This window comes from Heliangelus exortis, chromosome 11 (genome assembly GCF_036169615.1).
Source record: "Heliangelus exortis chromosome 11, bHelExo1.hap1, whole genome shotgun sequence".
Classification (NCBI taxonomy): domain Eukaryota; kingdom Metazoa; phylum Chordata; class Aves; order Apodiformes; family Trochilidae; genus Heliangelus; species Heliangelus exortis.
This window is the reverse complement of record NC_092432.1, coordinates 2,257,906-2,273,994: the sequence shown is the minus strand read 5'-3', so window position 1 is coordinate 2,273,994 and position 16,089 is coordinate 2,257,906. Positions and strand designations below refer to the sequence as shown.

Below are 16,089 nucleotides of genomic sequence, written 5' to 3'. Positions count from 1 at the left end.
CACCATAAACCAAATATGTTTATCTTGAAGAATAAATGAGGGTGTAAAACATAAGGATACAGTTGTCCAGGGCTGAGCCAAGGCCTGGCAGAGAACATGCCAAGGAGTTTGGTTACTTAGTCTGTCAGTCTGTCCTAGGGACATGAAAGGGGCCAGGGACAGACTGGATGCTCTTAGCATCAAATTTGCTGCAGTGGGTGAGAAGCCTTGCCTTTCACATTTCCTTGCAGGGAACAAAGAAGAGGGGCATAAAATCTTTCAGTCAGTTGCTGAAGTCTCCATTGTTGCAAAGATCAAGTAGCTGGATAGGAGCTGGAGCCATTTAGCAATTAACTGACATTTTAAAAAACAATTCTTCTGCAACATTCAGACATCTCTTTTTACTATCTAGTTAATGGTAGCACTTTCAAAGCTAATTTTATGTGTAATAAAACTTCATTGCTATCCTTTCTTCTGAGGGAAGGGGTGCAGAGGACAACTGGAATAAGAAACATATGGTTTCTTAATAATTTATCAGACAGATCTGTGGATATGACACATCACAGGTATCTAAAACATTCTTTTCCCCCTCTCTTTACTTTTCTGGCTGTGTAACTGCTGTACTCTTTCATGTCAAAAGGTCACAATCAAATTCTACTTTTTTTTTTTTTTTTTCCCCAATCACAGATCAATGAGGAGGACAACAGAAGGTTAGATCCTTTCTAAAAATAGCTCTGATGTTGCTGCTTGCTTATTCAAGCTCTGCCAAGTCTCTCTCAGGCAGAGACTCCTAAGCAGCATGTTCTAAATCAGCAAAACTGGGTGCTCTATGACCCCCCCTGATGTGCTGGAGCCAAGGAAAGATGGATTAACCATCTGCCCAAACAGCCCTGCTCCAGCCTTTGGATCCTTGCTGGGTGCTGCCTGAGCAGTCCTTGGTGTTAAGAGGCAAGGAAAATGAAAGGTGAGGAGGGAGCACTGTCACTGTGAAAGGTGACAGGATGACAGGGCTTTTAACTCCTTTTCTGTCAGTTTTCCAGCTAGCCCACCTCAGTTCAAGTGTATCTGGTTTCCTATGTCATTGTTATTAACTTGATAATTGTTACATTCAGAGAGAAAAAGGTGGACAGATTGATGTTGTGTATGGCAGAGGTCTAAAAGCTTAAGACTGAGATTTTATAAAGAAGTCACAGGTTTGCAGAGTACACATTATTTTCTAACACAGAAAGGAAGAGAGCAACAAACCTGAGCTGCATCTGCATAGTAATCTTTAAAGAAAGCATGGGGACATCCTCAGGGGGAAAAGTCCAGTCTGTATCAAATCACTGCATAATTTAGGCTCTTCTGCCAGCCTCACCTCACAGTGAACACTGCTGATTTCTACAGGTGATGAGCTGCAGATGAACAACCATAGCTTGGTGCTTTCAAAAGTTGTCCCTTGACACTGCTGAGGATCCATCAGTTGGCACCCACCAAGAATCTGCTTGGAGGCTCAAGGATAAGGAGCTGGACTGTGCAGAGAAGGCACTTAATAGAACACAAACACTTCTATCACAAAGAGAGATCATTTAGAAGATACTGGCAAAGCGTATTTTTCTCTCTCCTTTTCCTATTCTAGCAGGACAAGCCAAACTCAGCTGTCACTTGCAATGCTGTAAACAAAACAAGCTGGTGTCAATTGACAAAACTCCATCTGGGGTTCAAAGTGCTAATTTACAGAGTGAGGATCACTGGCTAATTTTACTGGTGTTGCTCAGCTCTAGCCCAAAGTAGGATTTTTCTCTGCCTCTTCCATTTCTGTTTGTGCTGAAGCAATTTTATGAATATGTTTAACAATGAGCACCCCAGGGACCGCTGCATAGACCAAGCAAGAGAGAGAAGAAAGAAATTATAGATCTGTTTTTCACATTACAGTGTATGCTCAGTGCAGTGATCATGTCCTTATGCATCCCATACCCTCACTGTGCCAGGGGAACAGACACCTATGAAGTCAAAGGCACTGAATGGAGCAGTGATTTTAAAAGCCATGCCATTTGGACCCAATTGCTTCCCACTTTTTGTAATTACTTTAACTTTCAACATCAGCTTTTCCTGTGAGTAATTCAGTAAGCAAATCAATTTTCCCTTTTCCTAGGAGAGAACCTGTCTTGGTTTGGCTTCAGAAAAAAAATGCTATGTGATGGGATATTTTAGATGCATGTTCTTCATCTGAAAACAGCTGTATTCATTATTTCAGCTGCAGGTATATTCTGGATGTGTTTCCATCTAACTTCCCACAGACAGGTATATTTACCATGGTGATAGCCTTTAAAAATACAGGAGAATATCAGCTTTTCTATGTGATATTCAGCACTTTTCTCTGTGGTATTCACAGAAAATGTTTAGGTTGGAAGAAACCTCCAAGATCATCCAGTCCAACCTTTGACTAACACCACAGTCCACTACTAAACCATGTCCTAAAGGACCAGGTCCAGATGCCTTTTAAATTCACCCTCCTAATCGTGGGATGGCTTAAGGTACAAAATCTTATGTGGGAACCTTTGGAAAGCAGCTGCAAATTATTTTAGGCAGGTTTTGTTACTGTCTCACTGGTGGATTCACGACAACTCAGGGATCTGTAGTAATTCTGGTTAAACAATTCCGGAAGATATTTAGGAGACATTCAATCTGAAAAGCACGTGGCACATAAAGGCTGTGGGGCACACAAGTGTGAAAACACTCAGCTGGGGCAGCCAGAGGCTTGGGTTTTCTGCCAAACTCACCCTGCTGAAGCCTTTCAGCCCATGCCACAGGACTGGCTGTTCCTTCACGCTAATCCGCTGCAGTCTTCGAGCATTCGCGCTGCTTTAATCACATGCATATGCATATGTAAACTTGGCCTAGGATGTGCTAAATGCTTTTCTAAATATGGATGAACTTCTGAGTCGGAGCCTTATCACAGTCATATTCCCACCTCTGTGAAATGTAAGAAGCAGTGGGAGGTGGGTTTTGCTTTGCAGGATCATAAAAACCCAACGTTAAAACTGGCGTCGTGCCTATTGTACGGGAAATGATCTGAGAACCATTTGAAGAGAAGTGGCTGACCCACTGTGAAACATGAATAATGTCCCACATTTCATGCCTTGGTGTGCCCATCAGAAGGTCTTCTCTGAGATTTAAGTATTGTTTTTATATTTCTTCAAGTATTTTCAGATGAAAAGCGCTAATGTCCCAAACACCATTATTAACTGAAATTCATTGCATAGTTAGAATATCTAAGAGCTTGATGTTATCTGAGACACACTGAGAACTGTATTAGATATACTTTACAAAGAATCTCAACATTCATCTAGCTGAAAGAATGATCTAAAAAAATATATTTTTAATTTTAAATTAGACTTTTTAATCAAAGTGGTAGATTGCAGCAGCTACACCAAACCTAAATGTGTGACTCAGTTCCTGTGAGGATGTTCTTTGAACAAATGAGCAAAGTTTCAGGCTAAAAACTGTCCTTACAATTATATGTACTTTCTATAAGTACAAACGAGAAAGGAAACTTTCTCAGGAATGAGAATTTAAAGTATGTTCTTTGCATCAAATGGTGGTGACTTTATCTTTTTTTCCAGACTTCTGTATTTTTCTGGTCATTCAGAGCCCCTAGAGCAAGTGTGTTTACGAATTTACTCCTCAGTCTTGGTTTTCTGACTCTCAGAAAGGTCAATAAATGTTTTATCCTGTTTATGTTTTCCAGTGAGGGAGAGAAAAGAGTCTTACTCAGTGATCACTAGAGAGATGCACATGGTATGGCAGAGTTGCTGCTGACCCAATGCCTTTGTGCTGTATAAGGTCTGTTTGTCCCTTCAGGTTCATTTCCAGCTTTGAAAGCAGTAGAAGGTGGGAGGTCTCGTTCACCCTCAGTGATCCCACACAGTTTTAGGCCACTACAGACTGTTACTGGTTTATGAATTCAAGCCTTAAAACCTCATGGGAAGCTTTGATTGTACAAGTACAAACTCCTGCAATCCTAAATGTCTACAGGCATAAGCACATGTTTAACTCTACAGGTTGGCTTTCTGACAGGTAACAGCAGCACAAGCAGCAACACAAGTAAACCAATGTTCACCCTTTCCAGTCCTGCCCCAAGCCTTCCTCTCTTTCTTCCTGACTGTTTCATTTTCTTTACTCCTTCCTCTGTGTTATCAAGCATCTGTTTGCCTACCCCAAGAAGAAATTACTGAGCCATTACTCTGGAATGCCAGGGCTAAAGGACATGAACTCTATTGTACAATGTATCTTCCTAGTTGATGCAGCTGCTGTGATGATTAATTAATTGATGCTATAAAATACTTGAAACATAAAGCTATATAGCTGCAGGAATGCAAGTATCCATTAAGTATTACCATATCATGTCAAGCAAAGGGCAAGCCAGCTAGGACAACCAAAACTCCAGTATGTACTTTCAAACATGAAGCAAAATTGACCAGATAAACCATTTTTTTTTTTAAATCTCTTCACTAAATCTATTCTAATTTAATTTGTGCTGAGGAACTGTATAGAACTGTATAGAACTCATGGTGAGTTCTATACAGACCACTGTTTAATAGTGTCTTCCAAATGCTGGCTTTAAAAGTGCTATTTCCCTCTGAGCAACACTTAGCTGATCCAGATATTTCAACGTTTATGACTCTAGTAAGTCTATTTCAAAATCCTAATTGTTAAAACATGAAAGATTTCTATATTATGCTAATAGAGAGAAGGTAAGCTGGTGCTAGGCATCTGCTTCTTGATAATAATTACCACAGTAATTAAGTTTTGCCATAGCTGTTAAAATAAGAATCCCGTTTTGACATTTATAAGAGTGGCATTATGAAAAGCTGAACTCAGAATTATCTCTTTATCATAGGACTAAAACAATTACAGATGTTCTATTGATGTATGCTGTGGTCTTCTTCTCAGCACAATAATTATCTTTTAATGAGCCTGCATTAATGTAAATTGGATTCATCAGGAAATAAATTTCACAATGAACGTGAGGCACTCTACAGGTAACCTTTCATGAAAGCAAAGCAAATACTAATCTTGATCATTTGTGGGCTAGAGATTTCCTTTCAGGTTTTGAAACAAGTCCAGAAACTGCAGGTAGATCACATTGTGGCCTTGCATTCCAGGCAACAAGAAACTTTCATGGAAATAAATGGAATTTGTCACTTTTGTAAAATTTGCCTTTGGTAAAGGATAGATAATAATACACATTTTATTTTGGTTCCTTCCATCGTGCCCGTATTGGCCTGAAAGATTTATTTTTACCATGGAACAAACAGTGGGATCCTCAGTGCCAAAAGCTGCTGTTCTTGGATTATTCCAGCTACAGTGTTCTAGGACTACCTGCTGGCTTGCTGCTTCTGCTCCACTCTGCACAGTCCTACCATGTTCTAACATGTCTTGAGGGCTCTAAAAATCAGTCTTCACTACATAATAAATGTCCTGCCTCATAGCCACAAAAATAACAAAAAGAAAGAACAATTTTTTTTAAATCCTGTGGATATATACAAATATTTTATTATGGATATACAAGAAGCTATTCTGGTGCTCAGAGTCACTTGACACTTCTACACAAGCCAGGGTTAACAAACCTTCATAGAGAAAACCTTCATAGAAAAACTGATATGGCCAGCTACTAAGTATCAAAACTAGTTGTTAAAAGCTAAAAAACATTTTTTCTTCCTAAAACTGTTTCACTATGAAAACAGTGAGCTGGAGAAGCAAGGAGTGCCTACTGGTGGTATCCTTCAGTAGTCAGGCTTTTGGTTAGTTCAGCAGCTGCCACCTAAATGTGTAAAACAGCAATTCTGGAAGAGGCTGGATAGTTTTTGCTGGATAGTGAAAGTAAAGAAACTCCCAGAGGATTTGGCCTGGGGCAGAGAGGTCTTTGCTCAAATTATAAAATACTGGGGGTCCTGGTTGTTCCCAGTGACTTAACAGAAGAAGGGGTAATATGGGGGGCAGCTTGTCAGAGAAAATTCATCTTAGTTGGCTTCTCCTGTGTCCTTGGGCTAAGACATAGGACTAAAACACCATCTGCAACAGAGCTCAGGCTGTGACACAGAGGTGTGAAGGCAACCTGCCCTAGAGTGCACAACTTAGTTCCCCAAATTTAGACAGCAATTATTTATATAATCCAAACTGAAAGCCCTACAGGCCAAGAAGTGGTGAGAGCACATGTACATATGGACTCCTGTCACGCCAACGGGCTGGGCTGCAGACACACTTCTTGACTACATCAAGAGGCAACAGATGGCTAAAAACAAAGAGAACAAAAGAGAACAAGGAGATGCTCCCAGTCAGTGACAGCCTTACCAGTCCCTTCAATACATAACTGTCATCTAGCTTTTTGTGGGCCTTATCTCTGTGCCAGAAGAGAACAAAAGGTCTGTGTATTACTTCAGGTCTGTTTTGAGGACTGAAATGTGATTTCATTTTGGCCTTCTGCAGAGAAGGATTTTCTCTCTCATTAGAATATTTAAAATAATATTCACTCAGTTATGGTGACTGCATCAGCTGTTTTTCCCCCTTGGATAAAAGGCCCCACTGAAATTGACTGGGATATATATATTGAAATGCATGCAAATTGTATACATACATTTACACTCACACAGATATGGCAGAAGTCTCCATTAAAAAAACATTCACTTTCTTGCTGCAGCATTTGTCTGCAGATTCTAAATGTCAATATTATCCCCAGTGAGAGGAGAAAAGAGGTTGAAAGGCTGGTAGTTTTAGGAAGTTAATTGCCATCCATAAATTGGAGTTAGGAACACACCAAGCCTTTTCAGCACCTCACCCAGGAATTTTAAGCCTGGTTGCTGCACAACCCAGCATTTACAGAGACAGACTTTGTACCACCATGATCATCCCAGGAAATAAATTCATGTTAATGAGAAGGTGCATCAGGAGATGAAAAGAATATTCTTTACAATTCATTAATAACAGACCCTTTGAAAGAAAATGGAGAAAAAATCCCTGTGTAAAACTGACTTCTACAGATTGTTCCCTCTCTGCATCAAAGAGCTGGCCAATAACATACGAGTGCCCAGCACTAAAAGACAAGCTGTAAGGGATTTTTAATTTCTTTTAGATGTCACAAATAAGAAGTAACACTATTTGAAGCAGCAGTGATCACCAATTTGACTCCATATGGCATTTCTATTGCACATCAAAAATGGATCTAGTCAGAAACTCCCTCCCCCAGTGCTAGGAAAAACTCAACACCACATTTTCTTTGGCACTAAGGCAACCTTGTGGATGGAGCAGTTCAAAGGTCACGTCTCAGATTTTCACTGAATGTCACCTGTGCCTCTGTGGACCAAAGAAAGCCACAGAAATGCTCTGGTTTCCATCCAAAATGGGTGTGGTGTTCCCTTTAAATAGAGCCCTTTAGCAAAAAAGTTTCACAAGGATATTTGATTGGGATTAATCTTGGATCTTCCATACTTTCTAATATGTCACTCTTGCTTTCTAAGTTTGGCTTTTTGAGTAGACTGCCAATAAATAAGTGATTTTTTTCCACCAGCAGGTTACCTCTTGAAGACAGTTTTCTCTGGATGGAGAAGGGATGTGTTGACAGTCACAGATACCAAGACCATATGCTGCCTAATCTCATCTCAAGCACATACTCTGAACCTCATGAAATCTTAAGTGATATTTAAATGTTTCTGCACCACACACCTCCAGACCCAGCAGATCTCTTGCTCCAACCTTTTGCTCCACACATATATGCACTGCTCTACAATATTAGATCCTAGGGGTAGGTACTTGGGAGAGGATGCTTGAGGGTTTTGGTGGGTTTGCTGAGGTTTTCCTAACTCTGTCAGAGATCAGAGTTCTGTTTTATCTTCTGTAACATTAAACAAAACAATACCAACAAGTTCTACCTTATCAAAGTCATTGGGTGTTTTGACAAGAATCTGAGCTGAAAAGATGCAGAATTGAAAGCACTCCCAATGCAAGGGCTCTGATTTAAAATTTCTCTATTGTTTTCTTCTTGAAATAAGATTTATATTGTCACTGTATGCCTGTGCTTGCCTGCCTATCTCCTGGCCTAACAACTTGTTTTAACCCTCTAGCCAATTTCAACACCCTGTGGCAGACTGATAGATTATCCAAAAATACTTCAGTTCTCAGGCTGCAGATAGACAATAAGACAGAAAAGGATGATTTTATTACTGCCCTGAGGAAAAGAACCCTGTTTTTTTAAACATCAAAGGATGCATATGGGAGTAATCAGTGGGAGGTAAAGGTTTTAAATTTTGCCTCCTGATAATACAAAAGCTTGTCACAACAAAGTGCCAGTTCCCAACTGAAGCTGCAAAACACTATGGTAAATATTAACATCAACATGTTCCTCTTTGTCTACAGATTAGGACTAGCAAAGGTTTGGCATCATTTAGTAAAACAGCCTTTCTATAATTACAGAGGCATCACTGCTACAAGTGCAGCCCAGACACCAAACCTGCCTTTTGCCTCTACTGAGATTACAAGTGTGACAAGTGTGATTTGGAGAAACACACCATGGTGTTACAATTTCATGCTCAGTTTGCCATGCTTACAATCAGGCAACAGGAAAAAAAGCCTTCAACTGGCAAATAGAGTAAATTTGCTATGGAAATCACTGAGAGAAGATAAATACAGAGTCCTACAATGTCATTTTTACAGTCAATTTTCTCTCTGTAACTGAAGTTTATATCAAAAGAAGGGAAATTACATAAATATTTCATCTGGACTGTAATAGTGCTAAATTAGGTGCTCTAGAGATGATTTATGTAATGTAGATAGGCTGTCAGTGGCAAAAATTGAGAATTACAGTAACATTGAAACAGTTTTCCCTAATTCACATACAGTAGTGAGAGTGTATGCAACTTTCAAGTAAACAGTTTTTACAGATATTTAAAACACTTCCAGCTGAGCAGTGTGTTGAAGTGACAGGGTAGCTCTTCCCTCTCATACAGAGTTTCTTTTGAGAAAACCCCCAGTGCTTTCATAGTAAATCTTACATGATGGGTTTTATCTCCATCATTTGGATGAGGCTACCAAAGCACCAACTGCCAGTGCTCCCACACCAGTCAGAACTGGTGGCTGGACTGGAAGGAGGTTTCTGCCAGTGATGAATCAGTCACTTGCTCCAGCTACCTAAGATTTTCCCTCACCAAACAAGGTACAGTGTGTGCATGCCTCAGGATTCACATCCTGTCCACCAAACATCTGAGAGATCAGGCCCTCACTTCATTTGTCACCAAAGAAAAGTCATTTGCATGCTTGCTGGGATTTTGAATTAGAAACAGAGGTAAAGGATGGGGTTTCCTCTTATACTCCCAAATTACAGCTCTGTTAGAGCAATGAGAATTAAAAACTCCTTGAAGATCACCAGTAAATACAAATCTGTTAGAGCCAATGCCTCCTGTGCCTGCAGAGGGACATTTGTGGGGTAGGCTATGAAGAGGGAAGGGATAGAAGTCAAAGACAACCTCCAGGTGACCTCAGTGGGACTTAAACTCCTCCTTGTGCACCTGCCCAGTTCCTCAGAGCAGCCCAGAACTGGAAACCCAGGTGGCCTTTCCTGGGACACACTGCTCTGGGGTGCTGTGGGGCTGTGCTGATGAGAGAGATGAGTGTTGTGTTTTCTTTCTTCCAGATGTTAACTCACCTGCTGGAAATCAGATGAGCTGCTAAGCTACAGAGTCTCCCTTCAGTGGACAGGAGTGAAATGTATTCAGTCATTACTCAGCAGGAAAATGAGGAGAATTTGCAGCAAAAAAAGCCCTTCCTACAGCCTGTGACTCACCAAGCCAGGTTGACATTCTTAAATAACATCTAAAACATCTTTCCCCTATTAGCTGATACTGCAGTAATGGCAGATGCACAATAAATAATACATTATACAGCCCTACTTCAAAGGTCTGGATAGTGCCAGTGCAGTATCTTTCTTAGCTTCAGTTTATTTAATGCTCTCCATAAAAAGGGGGTGTGATATTTATTTATTTAGTTTCCACCTGAGTGCTCTGACTGTGCATTGCTCCAGTTTTCATTCTACTGTTTGATGACCTGGCTGCTCCACTGAGTGCAAAGGGCATTTGAGAAATAAAATGGATAAAAAGAGAGTTATTAATCAGCACGGCTTACTAAAAATGAGCACACTGCACAGGACCAAGCCCCAAGGAAAGGCAAAAAGTCATGACATTTCTAGGAATGCTGCTGGGAGCTGTGTGGCAAGCCTTTGAATAATGAAATGAGAAAGTAAAATGATTGTGGTTTGGGTGGCCTGAGGGGTTAAGAAAACATTAAACCTTGCCTGAGAAGGGAAACTTCTCCAGGACTTAAGTGTGCATTCATGTTTTAAAGGAGCCCTCACTAAACTCCTCTGTTTCCATTCAGCTTTATCTTCTACTCTGATCTCTCCTTGAGTAACACCTCAGGACCAAGCCATATGCCAGAGGAAATGGTAGAAGGCAGAACCCCAGAGCCTCACAAATGAGCTACAGGGAGGAGATAAAGGTAAGTTCAGAGTTAACTAATACAAAGGGACATACCAGGGACATCAAAGCACTGTTCACCTCCATCACTGAGAGGGATGGCAAAAAATTATCCTTCCCAGAGCAGTGGACTGGATGAGATGGAATGAGCCTCTCAGTAGAGCTTCCAAATGAGCCCATGGAGCCACATTACCCAGTGACAGGACATTTAACTCATAAGCAAACAACCTGGGCAATGTCTGCCCAATGCATGCCTTTCATTTTAGACCCACACTATGCCTTGAGCAAGACCTGCAATTGTTATTGCCATCAGGTCCACACTGCTGGAGTAATTACTTCTTCACCACCAGTCCCAAGGTGCAATATGTAACCCATGTTGGAACGTGGCCCTTGCATCACCTGCTGTGAGAGAACATTTCTAAACAAGCAGCTGCAATCATAGATGAATAACAACCTAAAATTAGCAGCCAACTGACTTTACAGATCTCATCCATACAAGCCCAACACATATTGGAAAGCTCTTGAAGGTTTATATAAATAAAAATTGATTCCAATCCTTAAACAAGTTAATCAGTTCACAAATTTAATGCACTGTAAATTTTCTTTACTGTATCAACTGTACACTGCAAAAGAGATTGAATTAAGAATGTTGTAGCAAAGCCCAGACCACGCTTTATAATAGATTTATAAGTACTGTATGGACATGTTTGTCTTTTCTTTTATTTCTTCATAAGTGATGCCATTATGGCTGCCATAATTCTTATTTACTCAACTTATAGGCTGCTGGCAATAGCATAAAAATAGATTTTGAGAATTTATGTCATACAGGCATCATAAGATGGCAACAAAAGAGCACAGGTAAGATTTATTTAACTTTGCAGCAAATGTTTTTCATATTTATTTCCATGCTAACCCTGTCCCCCTCAAAGAGGAAAGTCAATCTCCTGACTTTCCACCAGGCTGAGGACCTGCAGTTCCCACCAAGCCAGACAGAATGGTACTGTCACTGTCTGTCTGACTTTAGGATAAGTTTTGATGCTCAAATTGGAAAACTGCACAAACACATTCCCACAAGAACACTGCTGTGTGCCCAGTATAGTCACTCCCAAAACTAAGGAGTTCTAATTCAACAAGCACTGCATGTGACATCTCCTTTTGGCTTCACATAGAGGAGTCCATCTAACATCTGGAGAGTCCATCTAGAGAAATCAATAATCTCTTTAAGAGGGGATCAACAAATATATTGCTAAAGTCACTGGAACTGCAGCAGTGTGGGATCTGGACACCTGAGCTGAAAGAACACTATTTCAAGTGCTATTTCACAAGAATATCATCAAGGGATACTGTTCCTACATGTGCAGGAGGGAATTTAATCATTACCTCTTTTCAAGGGTGAATATTTTCAAAGGCAATGTCTGTTTTCACACTTGACAAGTGCCAAAATGGGCACTTACACCATGCTGGTGAGTGCTGCTGGTCACAGTGACCAATGGTGCAGGCAGGCATTCTGTAAAGGGCTCCAGAACTAAGAACCTAAAGCATCATTCTACCCACTGCTTTCATCTGCACCTTTGTTTGTTGAGTGACAAAGCAGGAAATATTCATTACCTTCACGTTCTGGGATGTTTGCTTTAAGAGGACTCTCCTTCCACCTATTATAAATGTTCATAAATCCAGACTGAAATATTCAATAAAAAAGGGTAGATTTGCAGTTATAGAGAAGAGCTCAAATAAAGTTCATGGTTTCTAAGTAATGCAGCTTTCAATTACCATACCCTTTTTAAACTGTGAAAGATGTAATGTTAATCAAACATGTAATTTGCAAGTGTTTTTCTTTAGTAAATGTCATGTACAAGTAGATATTTAGGATGTAATGCACAAAGTAATTGCAGTTGGATAACTTTCCATGGTAATATTTATTTACATTAGAGCAGACATGAGTATTCCTGAAAAAGGAAATTCATATTGTGCCTAAAATCCTAACCCCACTCAAGTCAATTCCAAAACTCCCATTGCCTTCCAGGACTAGAATGTCCCCCCTTCTTTAATTCAGTGTGTGAACAAATCCCTTTCCTCCTTATTAAGCAAGAGTTAAAAATGGAGTTACCATACTGGATTTACCATTGGATGAAATGTTCAGACTGTCCCCAAGGCACTGTTAATGATGCAAAGTGCCTGAAGATCAGAAGAGTGGCCAAGTCAGACATGAACTTTGAAGGCTGAGGTTGCCTTTCAGCAGAGTTTCCATTCCATGTTCCAGTTTGGTGACTAGAGGTGTGTATTGTGCCACCTTCCAGGGTCCCAGGAGCTTTACAAATTACCAAGATAAGGCTTTTACAGGAGCTTATTCTTCAAGCATCTACATCAAGATTAGAGCACCCAGAGCCTTCTCAGTCAGATATTTCAAGTGTTGCCACAAGTCAGTCCTGATCTCACTGGGGTATCCCTCTGACAGCTACCAGTATATATAATATATATATATATATATAATACTAGAACACATAACTATACATATATATATATAAACTACACATATATATAATACTAATATATATAATACTGAATTTTGCTAGAAGGCTAACAGCCAAATTAAATTTTTGCAAAAAAACCCCACCCCACAACATTTCTACTTAATAACAAGAATGTTCTTTATGTGCACCAGCTGGAAATTAACTGTTTCATCCAACATGCAGGGGTCAATAGAATATTTCAAGCTGAAATGCTGACTGACAGTGATGCCTATCAAGAGAATTGGGGAACTGTCAATAAGTTGAGGAACTGGATGCATGCAGGATGAAAACAATCTTTACATTCATGGGAAGAGGTTTCCTAATGGGACATCCTGGGCTGTGAACTGCAGCCTCTCAGCCTGCCCAGAGAGGTCAACTCTGTGGCTGAGTTAATAGTTAAAAAGTAGCTGTGAAATCTTAAATAGGGCCTTTCATCAGAAAACAAATGTTCTTTCAGGAATTCTTTGCCAATGGCACATTTCAAACTTCTGCAACATCCTCTTAGGAAGACTAAAGGCTCTGTTTTGCTTTCTGCAGTTACACACACACACTCCCCAGCATCACCACCTCTGCCTTTCCCAGATATTTCCCTAGGAGACGTGCAGTTTTTTAGCTACAGAGCAGTCAGTGAACAAGAGCATCCAAGATGGGACAACTGATCCTGGATGTGGGGCCAAGGTCCACTTGAGTGCCATTCCCACAGGCTGGGGAATGAGGGTTCTTCTTCTGGCATCCAGTCCATATGGTGGAATGATATGGATGTAAACCCCATCTTGACCACACATCCTAAAGTGCAGGCTGTAAGCAGGAGGCAGCTCTAATGCTGCATACACCATGTGCTGGCTCCCTAGTACAGGTTACATGGTTCCTGCTGATATTTTCATATAAATAAATGAAACTTTTTTTTTTTTTTCTTTTCTTCCCTTACCACAAGCTACAGAATTCATGGCAAGGCAACATTTACAGCAAACCCGTCAGCCAGAAATTTGCCTCCACTTGTTTATGTTTACAAAGCATTTCCCACTGTTTCTTTTGCCTAGAAAATTGGTTATTTTATCAAATAAACTATCAGCTTCCTTCAGTACTATCTACCTTAGATAAATATATGTTGCATTTGATCCCATTTTTCAATTACTTCTAGGCATTTGATTCTCCTATTCCCCTCAAAATGTATTCCATGATGTTTATATTATTTAGACTGGAAAAACAGGACTCTAAACTATGCATATTAATTTTCCACCCTTTAAAATGTAACAACTATGTTTGATTTTCTTCAAGTTTATGACACTACAACTAAGCAATTCTGCTCCTACCTCAGTTGTTATTTCTTTCCCCTTTATTCATCTTCTTTTTGACCCACAATCACCATTCTTCCAGAAAACTGGAAAAAATGTCTAGTTTTGGTGACACAGGTGTCCTGCTCCATTTCCACTAGGGCAGGACTCTTCCCAACTTTGTTTTTTCACCTACACATCTGTTTGTTTTAACAGCTGGTGCTGGGCAAAACTCAGCTTGACTTTTGGCAAATCTCACTTTATCCCTAACATATCCTTAACATAACATACAGACAAAAACATAGTTTTGTCTGCTGTTCAGTTCCTTTTTCTATTCCTTACAGATCTCTCCTTATTTCTACTCCTTTTTCCTTTGATAATTAATAAGAAATCTACTCCAGGGTCTCCAGCTGAAAGTTTCTACTCTTAAGCTTCAATTTGCTGATTTCTGACAGTTTTCTTACAACCTGGACCTTGGGACACCTAGAACACAAAATTTTCTGAGTGTTCCAGGCCAAAATGCATTCTGAATTAATTTCCTTAGTTCTGAATGCTTGTTTTATAAAGACATCATTTATTTTAAAATTTCCCTTGGATTTAAATGAACCAGATGGTCATTATTCAGTCTGATGTTATTTTCTATGACTGGATCGTTGATTCTAACTTCACTATCTACCAGTACTGCACCTGAAATAGTCCTGTCTGGGTTCAGTAATCCATTGGCAGACATATCTACTATTTCACTAACACTTGTTCTCAAAAATATATCAGAGAAATTAAAGCTTGGAAATGATACAAATCCCAGACGTATTTCTCTCTGTAGTAACATTTGACAGGGCTCTACACACAGCCAAGTGCTAAACCTGCAGAACAGATTGCCAGCATTACACAGAACTTTCAGCAGCCTTTCCCACAGTGATTTTGACCCAAACACATGTTGATTCATCCTCACTATCTTTTATTTCTCTGAGGCCAACGATGACCCTACAGCGTAATGCTACCCTGCCAGCTTAACTGGGTTTTATATATAAACTACAGTAAAGTGCCTCTGTGAATTTGATAATCATATCATTACAGGATTTGTCACAAGAGAACTGTGCTTTCACAGATAATGTCTCTGCACACAGCATGGGATGAAACCTTTAAACCACAAACTGAGTAAGAACTGAAGGAGTTTTCCTTCCTAAACGTTTGGGACTTCAAACGGCTCTGTGTGGAGTGAGTGTGCCAGAAACAGAAGGAACTGATCAGATCCATGGGTGCAGCTAAATCACACCAGCTTTTCCAGGCTGGGAAATTTAACTCAACACATGACAAGTGATTTGACTCACTGAGACCTTCCAGCTCCCTCTTTCCTTTCCAAAACTCCACCAGGTGTGGAGAGGGGCTGTATCTCACAGGTTATTGCTGGTTCTCCTACAGCCCCAGTGCTTATTGCCCATATTAAATCACCAGACTCAGATTGGTCACAACCCCAGAGTGAAGGCATCTCCACCCTGCCTGGGGTGGGAGGCAACCCTTCCATTCCCCTGACAAGCAGACAGCTCCTCTTACCCTTGTTGAGGCTCTTGCCCACCTGCTGAGTTAGCAGAATCAATCTGGAAGGAGTTTTAACTTTGATCAACCAAGGACAACATCCACAGGAATGTTTTGATCAAATTACATCAGATTTCCACGACTGCACAGTGCAACAGTCTAGAAACATGGCAGGAAAGAACATTCACGTTTTGTGAATGTAAGCAAAACATTTCCATTAAGCCTAGAGGAGATTTGTATGCACATGAAATAGAAGATCAATCTACTACAGAGTTTTGACATACA

At 40.2% G+C, this 16,089-nt stretch overlaps 1 protein-coding gene and 1 long non-coding RNA gene across 6 annotated transcripts in view; one reads left to right on the top strand and one right to left on the bottom strand.

The window, feature by feature from the left end:
• The window catches only part of LOC139800751 (uncharacterized), a 52,050-nt gene extending 39,113 nt beyond the window's left edge, over nt 1–12,937 (top strand). The window contains exons 3-4 of the long non-coding RNA XR_011727904.1: nt 7,532–10,506; nt 12,782–12,937. This is a non-coding gene — a long non-coding RNA (uncharacterized lncRNA). The remainder of the gene's footprint in view (nt 1–7,531; nt 10,507–12,781) is intronic.
• MEGF11 (multiple EGF like domains 11) overlaps nt 1–16,089 on the bottom strand; it is a 266,370-nt gene that overhangs the window by 134,696 nt on the left and 115,585 nt on the right. The window lies entirely within an intron of this gene.